This window comes from Apteryx rowi, unplaced genomic scaffold (assembly GCF_003343035.1).
Source record: "Apteryx rowi isolate R43461 unplaced genomic scaffold, aptRow1 scaffold_97, whole genome shotgun sequence".
Taxonomy (NCBI): Eukaryota; Metazoa; Chordata; class Aves; order Apterygiformes; family Apterygidae; genus Apteryx; species Apteryx rowi.
In genome coordinates, this window is record NW_020451282.1 from 675177 (window position 1) to 690029 (window position 14853).

The 14853-nt window shown below is 39.2% G+C and overlaps 1 protein-coding gene across 6 annotated transcripts in view; it reads left to right on the forward strand.

The window, feature by feature from the left end:
- Positions 1-2272: 2272 nt before the first annotated feature.
- AFAP1 (actin filament associated protein 1) overlaps positions 2273-14853 on the forward strand; it is a 79375-nt gene continuing 66794 nt past the window's right edge. For 2 of the 6 annotated variants that reach the window (XM_026054775.1, XM_026054776.1), the window contains exon 1: positions 2275-2492. The gene's annotated coding sequence lies outside the window, so the exon portion shown is untranslated. Of the gene's footprint in view, positions 2493-6210; positions 6323-14853 lie in introns of those variants that run through there. The other 4 variants (XM_026054778.1, XM_026054771.1, XM_026054777.1 and 1 more) reach the window with 4 other exon arrangements.

The window sequence follows — 14853 nt, forward strand, 5'->3', positions numbered from 1 at the left end:
ATGAGAATACTAACCTCAAGGCCTTTTATGACTTAGTATACGCTTGGTTCTTCTCATATTTCCCCCTTTCTTTTAAGTACTGCATTAATCAGATGCAAATAGGAAAGTATTAGGAATAAATACTCAGGAGGATAAAATGCAATTTCAAGTGTTTCCTTAATGTCCAAGACTGGCAAACAGCCTCTAGAAATTGGGCTAGGAGATTGTTATTTACACAAGCAAGATCAGGTCTGAGTTTTCTTTATATTTGCTTGCAAAAGACCTTTTTATGTCCTTTGAAAGAGATTCTCTTTATGAACTTAATGAATTTACTTTTTAACTCATCGAAGTGTGTATGGGAAGAAAGAGGAGGGAAAGAAAAGGGAGCAAAGTATGAGGAGGAAGATTCAGTCCAGTTTGTTTCAGGGTCTGTAATTGCAAATGGAGCAGTTGAGCCTGCCTTTATGAAGGAGGGCTCCTGTCACATTAGAGGCCGATGTTGCTCCATTTGAGCTGCAAAAACGGTTGCATGCGCAGTCTCATAATTATCTGTAATTTTAAGCAAGACAGATGTAGCATTAGCTTCTGATTCAAGCAACAGCCGTATTAATTTCCAAGTGAGCAGCAGCAGAAGCAGATGGTGAGATGGGGGAAGCATTCAGATGCTCGCCATCGGTAGCTTTTGCCTTTGTGCAATAAAGGTGGCTGCGGCCAGACTGCGCCCACGGGGGCCTGATTGCAGCCCYGGCCGCACCAGCTGGGTCCGTCCCAGCCTGGGTGCAGAGAGCCGTGCCCCGGCTGCACGGCTGCAGGCGTGACACGTCCTGGTTGTGCTATGATGCAACGGGATGACTTTTACATAGGGTCAGCACATTTTTTGATAATACTGAGACCGACAGCTGCAGCAGTTTGTGGTTTCCCAGTTAGGTTATGGGTCTGTGAAAAACAAAGCATATGAACCCCAGAAAATGAGCTAGCTTGCTATAAACTGAAATCCTTATTTTTTTGTTTTTGAGGGGGGTTTTTTTGGCCTGTGAGATCTCAGTGGGAGGCTATTTGGCCGTGCATCTTCCTTGTTGCTTAGGAATACAGGAAGAACTGGGAAGCACCTTTAGACAAATACTGTTGAACAAGCCACTCAAGAAATTATCCAGCGAGTACACGATGCACGGGACTGATGGCGCACCCACACCTCGCTGGAGCGCGTGTCGATCTGTTTTTCCCTCTGCACAGAGAGGAGTCTGATGTGCACAAACGAAATTACAAGTGATCCTCCTAGTCATAAAACGTAGCTTCCTTGCCAGGGTGATACTGCTAAAATATGGTCAGTATTATCTGCATAATAAGCAGTCAGTGGTATCTGTATAATGTGTGTAGAGAGTTTTGTTCTGGATCCAGTGGTCAGTTTTTATCTTCATGGGCTCATTATCTTCATCATTATCTTCATCAGCTCATTTGATACAAGCTAGCAATCATGAGGAGACTATGCTGAGGATCAGATCAGTGTGTAGAGTGCATTTTTTCTCTCTTGAAGGTATGGTCAGATAGGAAGTTTTAGATACTGTAAAAGTGAGAAGCTACTATTGCTCATGCTGTCCTCATTCTGTGGTAGCATATTTTACAAGCGTTAAATTTACAAATGTTAAATTAACTCAGGCGAGCTTGCCTTAGAAAACGCATTGAGAATCACGGGGAGCTAGAGTGCAGGTGGTATCTGTCACAGTCCTCCTGGACTGAACTGCRCCCTGTGTTTTGCTGTCTCAGTCTCTTTAGCCATAAATACCATGTGGAGTGCAGTGTTACGAGTCTGGGAAAGTTAACGTGTTGGACATATGTCCTCAGAGTTTTGAAATACTATTGTGCCACAGGAGAATAATTCTTTTAAATGTCACCTATACGTTGGAAGGGGCTGGCTTTGAGTAGGGAAGGAGCAGGCACAAGTGGTAGGCAGCCTCTGTGCTCGTTGCGGCAGAGCGCTGTAGGTTAGGGGGTGAGGTCCCTGCTTCCCGACCGCGGACCTGTTCTGTCAGGCTCATTACTACATCTGCTCTTGGCAAGACGAACAGACATCCAACTGTTTGTGTATTTGGCTCCTGTTGCACATAAGTGAAATTGCTCCRTTTTAAACATTAATAACTAAAACATGGATTTTTCTCTGAACCCATCTTATTGTTCCGGTTCGTGAAACCCATCGGAAGAAGTGGGACTTTTTATCATGGGAAGAGTGTTTGCAAGGTCTGGCCTGAAGGCATAGATAATAAAACCAGCTGCAAGACCAGACGCAGCRCAACTGCTAGGCACGGGCGAATGTGAGGATTACTGTTGAAGAGGCTGCTGAAAGCATGAGGGATTTCACAGGAGAGAGTGAGGTTGCTTGGCAGGGAAGAGGGAGCATGCTCCAAACATATGGGGCAGCGTAACCAGATACAAAAGAAATGGATAATGTGCGGAAAACAGAAAGGAGCCAAGGAGAGTGAAAGCCATGGAGGTGAATTGTACCTAAGATCTTGTGGGTAAGTCTATTCGACAAATTCTGTATCGCAAAGAGGTGCGAGCGCAGTGAGCATGTTCGGGTAGAAGAGGAGAGAAATCAGCAGGAGAGAAGGGTGTTGGCAGCAATTTCTTAGTGTTTGATAAACATATGGTTTCTGTTTTTTTGATAAATTCAAAGCACATCTATTAAAATTAGATCTCTGTAACATACAGGTATTTGACTATGTCTTCCATGAAGAAATAACTTCACTAATTTCAATGGTTCTGTCCATCTTATAAAGAGCCACAGTATACAGTCAGTAATTAAAACAATATACCACTTTATGATTTTTAAAGGAGGAATTCATGGTTTGCATTTTATGCCACAAACTGCTAATGTCTTTTGAAATCTAATGTTCTGGTGCATTGTTTTCTGTCTGATCAGTACTGGAGACAAACACAGTGCATCAGTTCTCAGATTATTGAAAGCATATAGATTTACAATTAATTTATTGCATATAGTTTGTTGGATGGCTGTTGGTGTCAGGGTAGTGTCACACCAGCTTCTTAGATCAGAGTTGCAGGGTCTAAATCCGTTCATAAGAATTGTTCCTGCACACTGAGGAAGTTCTGCAAAGTGATGCAAGTTGTGCGCATGCATGCTGGAGAAAAAACTAGCAAGGCATAACATGGGAGGAGAGCTGCTCTCTGTCATCCGTTCATGGGTTGATTTGGGGGGTTGATTCGTTGATGGGTTGATTTGCTTAGCAGATAGGTCTGCCACCAACCCCCCCTGTGCATCAGCAAGCAGTGAGTCCTCCCTTTCACTGTCTGCCTGGTGCCTCCGATCCTGCTTTCTGTCTCCCACTGCAGACCAGTGTTGGTTTTGTTACCAAAAAGGTGCTCCATGGGTATCAGATAATTCCAATGCAAGGCGCATTGAATCCATGTGGAAACTTCAGTGGGTGCAGAACTTAGTGTTTTTTTACTATGTTTCATGTGTTTCTTTGTGAACAGTTCATTTGGTATTATCTTAGTTTGTGAACTGGTTTAGAGATGTTGATTTTCCTCTCTCCCTAAAACTGCATACATCCCAGGGCAGCATATCCAAGATGTTGTTCCTCTTTGAGCATCTCACTCCGTGAAGCCRTTAAAAATACAGTTTGGATGGATGCTTGAGAGGGAGGTCGAGTGTAATCAAAAGAAGATGCTTACTGCAAGGTATTCTCCCTTAAGGTCCCATACATTGAGAACTGTTTTCTCCCTTTGGTCTCTAAAAGTCTATGTTGGGGTACAGCAGAGCTCACCTGTTTTCTGGCCCGGAAAAACTGGGTGAAGGTGCTGACTAGTTAGCCGGGAAATTTTATGGTGATGTTTATCATTATGATGGTGGGATTTTATCAAACTTCTGTTGGGTTTATGACCTCCTTATTCAGCACAGAGGTGGTGTTGGCTTTAGGGCACCTGTGTGTTCTCCAGATTTTTGAATGAAGCAAAGGATTGCAGCAGAGAAAGGATACTCTCATTTTTCTGGCAGTTTTAACATTGCCGTAAAGCACTGGATCCTCAGTGTTTCCAGAGTTCTCATTAAATGAGCCAAGCATTTTAGACCTGACTTCTCAGAGGCGGGCAGTGACTAGGTCTTCAGCATTCCCTATACACACGAATCAAAATCCCATGACCTATCTTATCGAAGAGCAGAGCGCTCTTGAATCAGTTGATGTCTGGAAGAGCTGTGCTTGGATGAGTAAAGCTTTGCATCATCCCAAGTACTTTGAAAAATCAGTTATTTCAAACTGAGGATCTGGGATCAGCAGCTCCTTCTATCTCTAGTCTTCCTTTATCTTAGTTCCTTATCTAAAATGAGGTGATCCTGCCAGTACAATGGTGCTTTGTAGCTAACTTGATCTGTGAATTATTTGGATACTTGAAGGGTGAATGACATGGAAAAGCTCAGGAGAAAACTAATACTTATGCAGTCCAAGCAACGCTTGAAGAGCATGAAGTCATGAAGGCCCTGAGCCACCACTTCATAAGGAGCAGAATGCACAAGATGAGAAATAACTGCTTGTAGAAGGAATGCTGTATATATCCATGGTACTCACAGGGTTCAAATATTCCTAGCTATGAAGGCTTTATTGAAGCCTTGTGGAGAACCGTTATGCTCAGCAATACAGGTTCAGTTTGGAGTTCCTGCCACATTTGGACAACTGTGATAATGCAATGTTTGTGAGGTGTGAGAGGAGATAGGAAATTGGAAATAGAAAGGGCTTATGGACTTTTGTTATGCCAGTTTTTTTGTTTTGCTTTTTCCTTGCATTTAATTTGCTCAGCATTCTGGATAGAAGCTATGGTTTAGTCTTTTCTGAAGTGCCATCAATGGAGCCCACTGACAGAGTAAATCTTCAGCTCCCAGGAAACCACACACCTCTGTAGAGCATGCTCAGCAGGGCAGAGCACCGTTATCACAGCACACCATTGTTCAGAGCCCCTTCTCCCCAGAATTTTTAAAAAATTAAGATTTCCATTTTTATGTTAATGGCGCTTTACCTATGGGTCTTGAATTTCCCAGCTACCTAAAGCTCTAAGATTTTTTTCTGTTGACTGCATGTAGCTCTAATATAATGAAATTCTCCAAAGTAAGAATAAGGGTTGTCTATAAAGGACACAGAAGTGTCTTGGGAGATTGATGTAAAGTGGGGGACACGTTAATGTAACGTGTGTTTCTTTGATCTTATTTTCTTAACATAAATCTGTAACACTGTGTACATCTATTTAAAGGAATTTTTAAAAGCCTGACAGAAAAAGCAGAATATGCTTCTCTCCTTGAGAAGAAGATAAGACAATAAGCAATACATGGTGGAAGTTACTCATTGCATTATAGACACTGCAGTGAGAAATGTGGTATAAAGAAGTATTGTAGAGTTCAAAAATTGATTTTTTTCCATTCACATACAAATGTGAGGCCTTCTGGATCTGTTCTGATAAAATGCAGTGTTATCTTACACTGCCTTTAAATTAGCTGCAAACTGGAAGCTTATAACRCCATATTTACAGAGTGCAAACAATTCTTGGACTGTGCAGCAGGTATGGCTGAAACAATCATATGTTGAACAATTGAAAATTGAGCAATTTTTAACGTATAATAAAAACTGTATTGCTGCATACAAAAATACCGAATACTACTGTACAGTTCCCAGCATTGCCATATTTGTATTTCTTTGTCATCATTTTACTATTTAGTTTTTCAGTTCTATTGAGTGAGTTAATTACTGTCTCATATTTCTGCTGGATATGTAATCAGTTCCTAGCTTCAAAAGAAATCCTAACCTAAGAGCAGATCTGTGTGCAGCTGAGGACCTGAGTGAAAGTGAACTCCAAGGTGTATTGTAGGGCTTTGTTTTGTTTTTACTAATGCAGGTTATCTGTTTCTGTGCTTTCAGTCTTAACTGAGCCCCATCTGCTCTTGGGACCTTGAGTCCGGGGCAGACTTCCCCTCCTCTCGCAGATTGCCTGTCTCTTTTTTGCATCATAAGAAGACCTTTTTTTTTTTGTGGAATCTGAGCCTATTTATGAATACTGTAGTGGCTGCTTATCTTTTGTGGTTTGGAGTAATGGAGGAGTTGAGTGAATGCAGGAGCCAGGCAGCRAGACCTGGAATGTCTTTTCCCGACAAGATGATGTCAGCTGATACATTTGGAGATGCTTAAATGCAAAAAATTTTCATTTTCTGCCCTAGTAGGGTAATGGGAGTCTGAAAAGGAAACCGAAACTGAATGCCCATAGTGAGTGCAGACTGCGAGGGTTAGACCCTCTCCCAGGCATCAGGGCCTGCAGATGGAGTGAAATCCATGTTCTTTGGCTTTACAAGGTAGGTTATATTTATTTTGGGAACAAAACCTCATATGGGAAGTATGCTTTTAGAGAAAACCTTCAGCAACTCAATAGACTCCACTTTAAGTTTCTGTAGCCAATCATTGCTGTTTTTCTTTTTTTGGCTAAACATATTGTTATAATGAGTTAAATGTAGATAATTAATGCTTAAATAAAAATAAATGCCCATAATATTAAATACTTTTTTTTTTATGAGTCTGTGAACTTGCTTAAAATCAGGCATTCCTCTCCAAAATCTGTGGCAGTGCTTAAACATGGCTCTGTACTTTAAAAAATAAACTCTTTATCCATCTGCCTCATGCTAATGGATTACACTCCCGCATTGCTGTCACTCATTGCATGGCTGTAGCTGATTGAATAGGATTTTTGGCAGCTTGTTTCTTGTCCAAACATTTCTTAATGCTTTCCCACCTCTTGTTTTATCACCAAGTACTGCAATAGCAGCATTTGGAGCTCTGATAGTTTTTTTGGAAAGCTGGTTTTGTAAAGCCAATTCCTTGAAAACTGGAGCAGAAGGAAAAAAAAAAAAAAAAAGAGGAATACATGTGGGTTGTGGCTGAAATGATCCCTTGATGCTCATTGAGGTTGATCATACATATGTATGAGACAGGAGGACTTTTTAGTAGCTGTGTTTTGCCTCTGTTGCCCCAAGCTGTCTGGAAAGAGAGTTTGTGACAGTCTGGAGAGCTCCAGATTCTAAACAAAAGATCATTGGTTTTTTTTTTTAGAGAGGCTCAGATATAATTACTTTTATGTTAAAGCATCCTGATGACAAACCGTCTATATGTTTTACTTGATCCTTGCTAATTCTTCATCTTTAGGGCTTTATCTGCTACTTAGGGTTCACCCCTTTTTTGTGCGCTTTTCCCATTCTTTCCGATAATAACCATACACCTCCAAGGATGATCGTCTCTACTTTACAGAGCAGGTTTTTAGTATACTTAACTGATAGAGTAAGTTGGTCATTGCCTTTTTGTATAACCTGTGAATATGTCACATTTCATATACTGCAATCAGTAGGGGAGCAAAGGGGAAAAGTGCAACTGTGAGAGATCTTTTCTGGTGAAAAGTCTCCGGACAGACCAAGCATCATAGTGTTTGTCCTAAGGTTTAAGAACATCCCAGTTGAATTTAGTTGGTTAACTTTTTCTCTTTGATAGTAATGCAATGAAAAAGTTGTATCCTTTAAAACTTTCTTTCTTATCAGCTCTCTCTGCAGATTTTGCAGTTATTCAAATTTTGTGGTGACTACAGAGTATAAGGAACGAGAATTCACTTTTCACAACATCTTTATTCATTGTTTATAATCTATGGATCTGTTGTCTGTCTATAATTATCATTTYTTTTATAGGAAGAGTAGTCTTGTGGATAGGATAGAAGAACGAGCCTCAAGGATTAAGATCTATTTTCTATGTCATGCAGGCTTCTTCTGTGATCTTGGCTAATGTGTAATCATGTAACCTCAGTTCTTCATCTGTAAAGTAATGGGAATTTTTCTTACTTTTCTAACATTATTTAGAGAATTGCAGAATAATTTAGGTTGGAAGGGACATGTGGAGGTCATCTGGTCCAATGCCTTGCTCAAATAGGGGCTAACTTTGAAGTCAGGTCAGGTTGTTCAGGATTTTGTCCAGCTGAATTTTTAATTTCTCAAAGGATGGGGATTAGTCTCCTGGACAGCTGGTTCATTTTACCAATCTTACAGTGAAAATTTTTTTCTTTGTCTCTAATTAGAATTTCTCTTTCTGCAGCTGCTGTCTGTCATCTCTTGTGCTTTCTTTGGGCACTTCTGAGAAGAGTATGGCTCTGCTTTCTTTATCATCCCCCTTTTGGTAGTGGAAGACCACAATTAGATTCCCTCTTAGCCTTCTTTTCTCCAGGCTAAACAAACCCAGCTCCTTCAGTCCCTCCTCATTTTTGTCATGTGCTGCAGCCCCCCAGCCATCTCAGTGGCCATCCACTCAACTTGCCCAACTTTATCAATGTCTTTCTTGCACTGGGGAGGCCATTACTCCAGATGTGGTCTCGCTAGTGCTGAGTAGAGGGAAATAATCACTTCCCTCCATCTGTCAGCTGTAGTCCTGCTAATGCAGCCCAGTGTGTGTTTCATGACTTCATGGGAAAACTGCTGACCTGTGCTCAGCTTGTCCATCAGAAGCCCCAGATCCATTTCTACAGAGCTGCTATCTAGCCAGTAAGCCCCTGCCAGTACTGTCTCTTGGGGTTATTCCATCCCCAGTGTTAAATTACAAGAGATTTCTGATATTTTTTCAAGCCGTTGAGATCCCTGTATATGGCAGCCCTACCTTGGCATGTATCAACTGTTCTCCTAGTTTGGGGTTGTCCATGACCTTGCTGAGGATGCCTGCATGCCATCATCCAGGTCACTAATGAAAATATTAAATTCACCTACATTATTTACGATATCTGAAAAAATGTATCCAAATGCGTGAAGACATCTCTGTAGATAAGTCAAAGAGCATTTTAAAGGTTTCTTTAAATTATTATTTGAAGAAGGGAAAGCAAATAACGTCACCGTGATTTCAAACAACATGTCTTTTTGTTTGTTGGTGGGTATCATGTAATTGCTGGTAGCATACTAAAGAAAGCAAAAATTCTTCCTGGTGCCAAATGCACTATTGCTACCTKCTTCCAGATTTTGTGCATTTCTGTGTGAAATTCTTTTCCCCCAAAATCAAAATGTAGTCATGAGAGGAACTTTTTCATTAACTACTAAGTTTTTGTAACTGCATTGTAAGATTGAGTGGAAGCAAGTCACAGTGGTTTTGTACATTTCTTGATAGTTCAAAGATTTTTGTCTAACAAAGGGTTGATATGAATATCTTTATAAAATACAGACATGYTTTCTCCAGACCTATTAAGCTTTGGGCTTTTTAAATGAAATATTCAAATGAAAGGATCCAAAGCTAAAGGCATGTAACAGTTAAGATGATGAAGCTCTTTCAACAGAAATGGATATAAACACCAACTTCACGTACTGTTTTTGATTCAAAACTGGATTATATGTCTGGTTTCTCCATTGTCACTTGRAGACACAAATGCCAGTGAGGTTTTTTTGGGAGTGGGGAAGGGGGTGTCTRTATGCTTCAGGGACCTTTTAGATGTTGGATCTTAGTTGGTTTTAATATGATTTTTCATTATCAGAAAGGTATGGAATAATTTTTAATCAGTCAGCCAGCCATCTCCAGCTCGAACAAGTTGTCCCAAAGTACCTTGCTGCTAACAGAATATGAAGGCTTAAATTTTAAGAGCTGAGAACAGAGGCATTGAAATTGTCCTGTATGGTGTAAGAGTTCAAGAACATTTTTCTTCATGTAATATAAAACTTCACTATGAGCATTTTTCTGGAAATGAATGCTATTGTAGGATTAGGTATGCATTTAATTTAATATAGCTTTGCAAAAATGACCATTTAAACAAGGTTAAGACTGAGACATTCACTTTGAAAAACCTCTTAGTGATTCCCAAACACTCGTGTGTGTGTGTGCACGTGCATGCATGCCTGTATGGGGTTCTGTATGAATGCAAGCATGTTCGTTCTCAGTACATTATTTTTATATGTAGCTTGAAGGCTGGCCTTGATATGATACATAAATCTAATCAAATTGGTTTCAGAAAGTTAAATGAGGTGTTTTTTTTCTCTCTCTCTAATCAAACTAGAGCTCAAAGTGGCAGCATAGATTTTTGGCTTTCCTGGAAGATGTGCTTTAAGGAGATACAAGTCTCTAGACTAATAAAAGAGTAGCTAGATGAAATTCTCTGGCCTATGTTTTATGGAAGGTCAGATTAGATGATCTGTTTTAGATGATCTCATCTAGATGGTTTGTTCTGGCCTTAAACATCTATAAATCATGAACTAAAACTGAGAATGGAAAATTTAAGCCCAGAGAAATTTGATTCAGCAATGTGTAGGCAACTCATCAAGAGGATAGTCTAATAATTGGAAGCTCACTTTTAATTCATATTTCTATTGTAGATTTGTATACTTGTAGGTCTGTATACATGCATTTAGAATAAGAATGGAAGCATGGAAGTTCACTTACCTTGTGAGGGGTTGTACTGTATGGTATAAGACAAAAAAAAAAAAAAGCTTCCTGCCATCCTTTTTGGATTTGCCTTTCTTTTTGTTTAAAGAGTCTTCAGAAGATTATTTGATATTAGTTAAAAAGCACTTTCAGGTCATGTTTATGGTGTGGCAGGGTTAAGGGATACTGTAATTCCTGTGAGTAAACAAAAAACAATCTGAACCTTATTTTCGTGAGTTCATACTTGTATTTTTGCTTCTGGTTTGAGCAAACTGGAAATCATGTGTCTGATATGGCATGACTCCAAAGAATTTTTAAATCTATTTGAAATGCAAACTTTATATTCTTAAAAAATGGTTATAGACTAGTACCCATAAGTGTAGATTTGGAATAACTACATCATTATGCTGTTCCAATTCCAGTTGGTTTTAGCTTTGGTTTGGAACAAACGCTACAATGTGATGTAATTGTCTTTCTCTGATTATTTTTACCTTGGTGTATTCTTTTGCTGGCTTGTGTGTATAGTGTTTATGTGCTGTCATTTGAAAAACTTTAAAACCCTAGAGAGCCAAAGCTGGAAACCCTCCTGGATGTATCGTTGTTTTTTATTGGTGCATGGCAGTCGCAGCAGCACATTGGGGGACTATAATTCCTATTGAGTAGAGAGTGGACTTCTCATCATTTAATAAGGAATGTGATTTTGCTCCTCAGGCTAGCTAAAATCTGCTTACTGTTGTGATTACCGTGCCTGGGCTCCACCCCGGCTTTCACCACCTGCCACTTACAAGTAATTCCTTTGGCAATAAGAATGCAGCCAAAACTGTCAAATAAATTGGCCCCTTTTTGAGAGCCTTCTGATTATTCTTCGTATTTTGTGGTGATGTCAGATTTCCAAGGGTCATCTCTCACTAGAGGAGTATGTTTTTCTTTGGGACTTGCATCACCCTCTCATTTTTGGTCTCCATTTCAGAAGTAATGATTGCTTCCTGAAAATATGTATTATGCGGATTTTCTATTATTCAGTTCCATTACTCTCTGTGAGCACATCATTACATTTCTAGGGAGGACAAGAAAAGATTCTTTAATCCAGAAAATAAGCCAAGGATTGAAAACTGAGCAAAATGAGTTTTTCCTCATTATGTATAAGTTTGTTTGTTGCTCTCTTAAAGAAAAGAGTTCACAGTTCCTTATTTTAATTACTTCCAAGACACTTAATGGCAGTATTTTCTGTTCCGCACTTAAGCAGCAAAATTATTAAAAAGGAAGTAAATGCATTTTTAAATACATGGAAAGAGTGTTTCTTATTAGCTGTGAACACTGTTTCACTTTTTTCTGTTTGAATGTTTAACATCATTACATATATATCTGAAGTGCAGTTCAGAACTTCCGTCCTTACACTTTGATGTTTGTAATGCTGTTAATTCCTGCAAAAGAAAATACAACTCCAATTTCATCCTGGTAGGAAAAGAAGAAATATCAAAACATTTATGTTTAGCAATTTATAACAGTTGCTAATATTTTTATTCTCTTTTCATATTAAAATCTTAAAATAGCTTTTACTATTGCTTAGTTAAGCTCAGTGTAGTATACCTGTAAGTGTATAAAGGCAGGAGGAAAAGTCTTCTCACATTCTGTATTCCTTTCTAATATATTATTTGATATATTTGAACCATATTGCCAGACACCAGGCCAAATATAAAAGCAGCTATGGTGAATGTGTTATCTAAGGCAGTGGTTTCTAGACTTTTTTAGGCGTTACATCACTGTTACCATCTTCTGCTTGCCCTCCTCTGTCAGTCCTAAGCAAGGTCTTTTGCTAGATCCTCTGCTGGGTGCTGTTAAAAAGCACCCAGTAACTTAGATAGCTTGGCCGTTGCAGGTCCATGAACTGTGGTCACCGGTGACTGCAATGCAGATTTACTCTGAAGACGTGAGGAGGAGAGGTCCGTGGGTTTATGTGAAGAGGCTGCAGGAGAGAGCTGGACCAATGCCAGATCCCAGTAGTCTCTCCAGCAGTGGTTTCCCATTCCTCTTATTTTCTGTTGCTTCCCTGGTTTCTTTGCCTCATAACTCCCTCATGGTTGGTTTTCATTTCTCATTTTACTGTCTAGCCATGTTAGATTATAAGCTCCTGAGTGCAAGGATCTTACCCTTTTTAATAGCTGCAAAATGCTAGGCACACTATGCACATCAATGGTATCTTTTGCTTTCRTTCTTTTCTCTCTTCTGCTGTGGAAATTCAGATTCTAGGGAAGGAAAAAGGAGTATCATTGCACATTACATTAACTGGTGAAGAGGACCAGGGAGGGCTCCCTTTCAGCTTTTTTATGGTCTCTTGCTTCAGAGAATCCAGAAAACATGCCACTCTAACAGAAATGTTAGTGCGGTAATATATGCAAATTGAAATTATGCACATTTTGTATGTTGATGTCGGTTTTAAGTGCGTATGTGCTGATATGTCCTGGCAGTAATTGATATGGCTGTGGAAGTACTTGAAAAAGACACGTTTCTAGCACTGTGTACTGATTAGATTTCACTGTGACTGCCTAGATTCTACAGTAATGATTGCTTTTGAAATGTTTGTAATATAATAAGTAACTATTAAGATGCATATATTCCATAATTTCTTAAAATAAAGCTCATAACTRCAATAGTAAAAAACCTTATATTTAAAGCAGACCAAAAAGCAACAGACCACTGTAATCAGAATTTGTGTATTATATACACTTAATAGAATCCAAGTCTTACTTCTAAAATGTATCATTTAAAAAATAACCCATGGTTGATATTTTAGGGATTATTTTGTTAGTTTTCAGGTTGTAGAGGCTCTTTTTTTTTCTTAAGGCTTGTATCTTATGGTCACTTATCACTTGCAAATCAGGCTTGAATCATCCCTCTGATTCTGTACCTTTTTGCTTCACAAAGCTGTATGTTCCTCCAGAATGTGAACTACACTGGAAGCAATATGGTTGTCCTGAAATACTTTTGAATTTCTGACAGAACAAATGATCTGTAGCTGTTTGCAGTTTTTCATGGACTACATTGTGAAGTGATGCAGACAGATTTACTGTCATCTTGCATCCCCTCCTTCTGCCTATGTATAAATGGCTTTGTAAAAATCTTGGAGGAACATATTTCCTGAAAATGTGGATAGTTTATGTAATGGCAGTAATACTGCTCAGTTAAATAAAAGAACATATTCACCAAGAGAAAAACTTGTACAGGATAGTATAGATATACAGTGTCTTTCAGAAAAGATTTGCCCACGTGTACTTCTTAGGATTGATTTCTTTATAAAGACTTTATCATGCCTGAGTATTGCAAACTGCCGTGTTTTCCATTGCCTGCTAGGAGTAGGTCAGTTTTGCCAGAGTAGCCTGAGCATACTCGCAGGTACAGTCTGCAAATAAATGGTGCAATCTGCAACCACTGGAGACAAGAAAGGGCCACCAGCCGCTTGCAGGAGCGTAGCTGACATCTGCAGGTTGCCCAGCACAATATTGATTTCAAGTGTCAGATAAAACAAATGCATCTGGATCAAAAACCRTTTAAATATCCAGGCATGTTCTCACAAATGGAAGAAAAGATTCCAGTTTCAGTTGGGTGAACAACCATATCACAAAGGGTTTGGGGAGGAGCGAAGAGCTGGCAAGGGAGTGAGCAGCAAAGAAGGTACTTTTTAGAGATCTTAAGACCTACCAGAGGTTGGCCTGTTAGATCTTGAAAAGACTATTAAAAATATATATATATATAAATAGAGAAAAACTTAGGTAGAGGTCTTTTGGAATGAGGATAGAATTGAGATTAATCTTAGGTGTGGCCCTGAAATGAAATGAATGTTTCTCCTCATCTTTTGATGAGGATAATGTCATCAGATACAGGAAAGTATGAAAGTATAAACTATCCCATGCAAGATGAAAGCAAAACTAAAAATAGAGAGCCCATGTGAGTGAACAGACAAGAAAATCTCAGAATCATGAGTGAGCTGAAGCACAGAAATGAGGTTCARTACTACGGGTGTCTCGTAAATCTGCTGAGTAGATATCATAAGATTAGGCTGGAACAGATGCGTTTATCTATATGGGCTGGGCCACTGCGGTTATCAAGAGAATGTCAGTCTTCAGAGCTAATTTGAAAAGAAAAAAAGTGGAAATGTGCTTACAAAAATTTTGGATGACATAAAGTTGTGAAGCACTGTAAATCCAGAGAAGGAATGTGACTTTTATAGAAAGAATTGGAAAGCCTTGACATCTGGAATAGTAGAAATACGACCAAATAAGAGGTGCAAGATCAGGTATCTGGGGAGTAATAAGAAATTACACTGCTGAGTTGGGAGCTTGTCTTTGGAAATTATAACAAATAGGAATCATAGTAGAAAAGGAACACCTGCTCTTTTTTCCACTGGAAACGGAAGAAATAAAATGAGAGGGAGCGATTTCCCTAAGGATTTTTGAAAATAGCA